The 5534-nt window shown below is 41.1% G+C and overlaps 1 pseudogene; it reads left to right on the plus strand.

Moving 5' to 3' along the window:
- Positions 1–304: 304 nt before the first annotated feature.
- On the plus strand, positions 305–682 carry LOC136123938 (small ribosomal subunit protein eS25 pseudogene; annotated as a pseudogene).
- Positions 683–5534: the final 4852 nt, after the last annotated feature.

A 5534-nucleotide genomic window follows, 5' to 3' on the forward strand; every position in this document is an offset into this window, starting at 1 on the left:
ACAATTATTTCTGCTAAAAAAAATAGAAGATACATATGATACCAGTCCCTCTGAGATCAGAAAGCAGGACGGTGGATGAAAGGAAAGTTTGTTTACCTCTGCAGGCAAGAATTCACTTGTGTAGAGCAGAAGAAAGAAACAGAAGAAATTATTTTCATTCATGGTTCAAAGAATACTGTGAAATTGGAAGGTAGTTTTCACTAAACTTTAAAGGAGTAACATCTTCTTTTAAAAAGTACTTCCTTTTTTTTCGTCCGACATCTTAGGGAGGCGAGGTGGTGGCAGTTGCTTTCCCGGCTTCGCTATGCCGCCCAAGGATGACAAGAAGAAGAAAGATGCCGGAAAGTCGGCCAAGAAAGACAAAGACCCAGTGAACAAGTCTGGGGGTAAAGCCAAAAAGAAGAAGTGGTCCAAAGGCAAAGTTCGGGACAAGCTCAATAACCTAGTCTTGTTTGACAAAGCAACATATGACAAACTCTGTAAAGAAGTTGCCAACTATAAGCTTATAACTCCAGCTGTCGTCTCTGAGAGACTGAAGATTCGTGGCTCCCTGGCCAGGGCAGCCTTGCAGGAGCTGCTTAGTAAAGGACTTATTAAACTGGTTTCAAAGCACAGAGCTCAAGTAATTTACACCAGAAATACTAAGGGTGGAGATGCTCCAGCTGCTGGTGAAGATGCATGAACAGGTCCCACCAGCTGTATATTTGGAAAAATAAAACTTTATTAAATCAAAAAAAAAAAAAAAAAAAAAAGTACTTCCTTTTAACAGTAACAGACTCACAGACGTAGAGAACAGACTTGTGGTTGCCAAGGGGAAGGGGGTCTGGGGGAGGAATGGATTGGGAGTTTGGGATTAGCAGATGCGAACTATTATATATAGAATGGATAAAAAACAAAGTTCTGGGCTTCCCTGGTGGCGCAGTGGTTGAGAGTCCGCCTGCCGATTCAGGGGACACGGGTTCGTGCCCCGGTCCGGGAGGATCCCACATGCCGCGGAGCGACTAGGCCCGTGAGCCATGGCCGCTGAGCCTGCGCGTCCGGAGCCTGTGCTCCGCAACGGGAGAGGCCACAACAGTGAGAGGCCCGCATACCACAAAAAACAAAAAACAAAACAGGTTCTACTGTATAGCACAGGGAACTATATTCAACATCCTGTGATAAACCATAATGGAAAAGAATATGAAAAAGAATGTGTGTATATATATATATATATATATATATACACACACACATATATATATATATATAAAACTGAATCACTTTGCTGTATGGTAGAAATTAACACAGCATTGTAAATCAACTATATGTCAATAAAGTACTTCCTTTTTTTTTTACATATTTATTGGAGTATAATTGCTTTACAATGGTGTGTTAATTTCTGCTTTATAACAAAGTGAATCAGTTATACATATACATATGTTCCCATATTTCTTCCCTCTTGCGTCTCCCTCCCTCCCACCCTCCCTATCCCACGCCTCTAGGTGGTCACAAAGCACCGAGTTGATCTCCCTGTGCTATGCGGCTGCCTCCCACTAGCTATTTTACATTTGGTAGTGTAAAGAACATAGTCAACCATGATTAGAAACTAAGTTATAAATGCACATTTTCATGTGTACTGTGGCTTATCTTTCTGCATCCTCAGAATGTATTTTCACACTTTGCAAGCCCACATGCTTGTACTTCTCTTAGAGAAAGACCAAAGTAGAGGTCACAGTTTGAGTATGTCCCTAAGCCAAACACCCATAGCCACATAACCAAAATGTAAACTCTCCTGATTTCCCTCAAATGCTGATTCTGACCTACAAATAAAACGTAAGTTTTCTTTCTGTTAGTGTGATCTTGCAGATTCCTATTCAATCAGCTCAAACAGGTAAGCTCGTGTAGTGCTACTACCCCACAAGGAGGGCGAGTTTCTAGTAACCAATCACAAGTTTTAAAAAGATGCACTTCCTCATTCATGTTTATAAACTGAGCTGCCACTGCTGAGAGCCAGCTTCTTACTACTTTTGGTTTTGAAGTCTCCTTGATCATAGTTTGTTTCTTGTACAATAAAATATTCATATCAAGTAGAGCTCTCCAGATTTTATTTTGACACCTCTTTATAGTAAATGTTATCTCATTCATGGGGTCTAGAAACAATTGAGACTATAGATAACTAAAGTTAGCTATACAGTCTTTTTTATGCATAAATGACAAAGACAAATGCATTTTTCTTTTCTTTTTTATTTTAGACCTCGCTGGAAGCCAAGAAAATACAACGTTAAAGAAAAACTGCACTGCCATGACTGAGTTTATTTTCCTGGGACTGACAGAGGGAGCTGAGTTGTGACCTGACTTTTTTGTTGTATTCTTAGTCATCTACCTTATTACAGAAACCGACAACGTGAGCATGATTTTGTTAATCAGAAGTGACTCAAATCTCCAATGTACTTCTTCCTCAGTCACCCCGCCTTTGTAGATCTCTGTTATACCACCGAGGTCCCTCCTAAGATGCTGGCTCATTTCGTACCCAAGAGAAAAACCATTTCCGTCATGGGCTGCTTTTTACAATTCCACTTTTTCATTGTTCTGGTAATCACAAATTATTATGTGCTTACTGTGATGGTTTATTACCACTGCATGGCCACCTGCAAGCCCTTGTTATATGGTAACAAAGAGTCCAGATGTGTCTGTCTCTCCCTGGTTGGTCTTCCATATATATATATATATATATATATATAAAGAGGGGGGGGGGGAGAGGGAGAGGGAGAGGGAGAGGGAGAGGGAGCTTTGCAAATAGTCTGCACAGAGCATCCTGATACTTCATCTGTCTTTCTGTGACCCAATGAGATCAACCACTTTTACTGTGCGGACCCACCTCTCTTAGTCCTCGCCTGCTCAGATACTTATATCAAAGAAATTGCCAAAAAATAAAATAAAATAAAATAAATTGCCATGTCTGTGGAACCACACTGTCTTTTGAAACTTGAATATATTTTACAGGGCATTAAACAAGAATGTTGGAATTTTAACTCAAGCTTCTTCTTTGAAGGTGTGTAACAAAGGCAGCAGAAGGGATTATATTGTTACTGGCAATAATTCCTAGTTGCAACAATGAAGAATTTGTCCTGTGAAAAGTTTCTCTGTATCGTGTGCTCCTATGACTTGGACATTACTGTTTCTCTAACTTAGATTGATTTTCGCCAGAGGGAGACAAAACTATAATTTGAAGGCATCTTTTGCTCTCTACATTAATGTTTTTTAAAATAATTGATTCTTTCCGGTCATTAGGGTTTCGAAATGGTGCCTACAAGGCAATGTGATGTTTACCCACCACCCTAAAGTACTTCCTTGGACAGATTTTCTCCAGGCCTCTTTCCTTATCATTTACTGAATATCGAAATTCTTCCTCCCTGGTGAAGGGGTTGTTTCCACCCTCAGCTGGTACTAAGTGATCATTTCTTCTTGTTGTTCATTTGATGTTCATTTCTTCTTGATGATCATTTCTTGTTCATCACTACCTCACCTTGTATTAGTTTTATATTCTTGGTTGGTTAAGTCATAAGGGGGAGAGCTGGTTTAAAAAGGAGTTTTTAGTCAGTGGTAATCCAACATTCCCAGGACTACCCTCTGAAAAATCGAGAAGAGGGGTTTTCATGGAACCTTTAGTCCCTCCCACTTAGCCCCTTCCTTGTGACAAAAAGTTACCCTGAAATCTGGAAAATTGTTCCTTTTTGGTCACTTTCTCCAATAATTAGTGTATTTTTAATAATACCACCGTCTTGCAATGCCAAGCAACCAGTGAATGTTAAGGGGAAATAATCATCTTGTAATTCAGACTGGTAGGAAACAGTCATTTCTAATTACTTGTCATAAGAGAATACAATGCAATTAAAGATTCTGGCTTAGACTAGAGCCTCCACACAGCCACTGTCTCCACTTGAATCAGAATATTTTTGACTGTCTGAAAAGGCAAAGTCAGAGAGATGGACCATACACTCATTCAAATTGGCTTTTACCATGATGGACGACATCTTACAGATGTTTTATATTTTTGATGGGTGTTATTACATAGACTGGGAGAGGTAATTATTGAAAGCCAAGGTCCTTAGGTCTAGAAGAGTTATTAGGGATTATTTCAGAATGGGTTTAGGCACATTTAAACATGCAGTAGGTGCTTAAGCATGTCAATAAACATCTTTTTGGAGGACTCATTATGGTGAGCTCCTTAGGATACAAAGATAATTTTGTTACTATATCCAGGACACTTTTCAGTCCTCACCCTACTTGATCTTTGTGGCAAAGACGATATTATGTGTTCACTGGGTTCTGTTTTATTTTCCTCTTCTTGGATGCACAGGAGGACTGCTTTTTCTAGTCTCCCCTGTAGTTTGAAACCTACCTCTGGCCAAAACCTCTACGGGAGAGTGATGTGTGTCTCTTCTGTGCCAAGACACAGAAGAGTGTGTGTGAGCCTTCCGTGTTCTCTCTTACTCTATTTTGAGGACTTATCTTCAGGTGACAGAGACTCAGGGTGGAACCAGCCGGGTCACTCTTCGGGGTGGGCTTCCTCCGAGTCCTGCAGCAGATTGAGTGTGAGAAGGAAATAAATGTGTAGTGTAAAGCCACTGTGATTTGGAGGCTTAGTTTGTTACTGCAACATCACCTGGCTTATTCTGATTGACAGCCTCTTCGGAGGCATCTGACGCCCCCAACCTTACTTGGATTACGTCACTCAAAGCTCTCCTGATTTTCCTGCTACTCCTTTGACTTCACCATCTCAGATTGTCTTTAAGGTTCTTCTTCCCAGTCTCAGTCTTTAAATGTTGGAGTTTCTTGGTTTTCTAACCTGGGCTCTCCTCCTCTCAATGCATGCAGTCTTCCTGTCTCAATTACCATAAGATGAGGACTCTCAAAGTTATATCTCTAGCCCAGTCTTCCCTCCTAAGTTATAGATCCCTATACATATCTACCAACCTACTGGGTGTCTTATATGCATCTCAAGCTCAATCTACCCAAAATTTAACTTAAAAGTTCTCCTTCCCTCAAAGCTGTTCCTCCTCCAGTTTTTCTATCCATATGTTGGATAGAACATATGTTCCTCCTGCATATGTTTTATCCAACATATGGTGAATGGTATCACCATATGTTGTAGCTGTTTACCAAAGATGGCCCCCAGTGAACCATACCTTCCCATATTCATACTTGTATTTAGACTCTCGCACATTGAATCTGCCTGGCTCTGTGACCCATTTTAACCAGTAGAAGTGAGACATGGCAATGGCAGCTTCCACCTTTGCATTTTTGGGAGCCTTGAGCTACCACCTAAGATGTCCAGCTACTCTTCTGGAGGGTCCCTGTGAAGACAGAGGCCCTGAGTCTACATGGAAAGAAGGGAGAGGCCCAACTCTGCTAACATTCCAGCTGAGCCAGTTTCCCAGCCGTCTGCACCGAGGCCCCAGACATGTGATTGAAGCCACCTTGGATGTTCTAGCCCCAGCTGCCCTCTGACTGAGAACACGTGAGAGAGCACAAGCAACAGCAGTAGAAGAACT

The sequence above is a fragment of the Phocoena phocoena genome, chromosome 5, assembly GCF_963924675.1.
Source record: "Phocoena phocoena chromosome 5, mPhoPho1.1, whole genome shotgun sequence".
Taxonomy (NCBI): domain Eukaryota; kingdom Metazoa; phylum Chordata; class Mammalia; order Artiodactyla; family Phocoenidae; genus Phocoena; species Phocoena phocoena.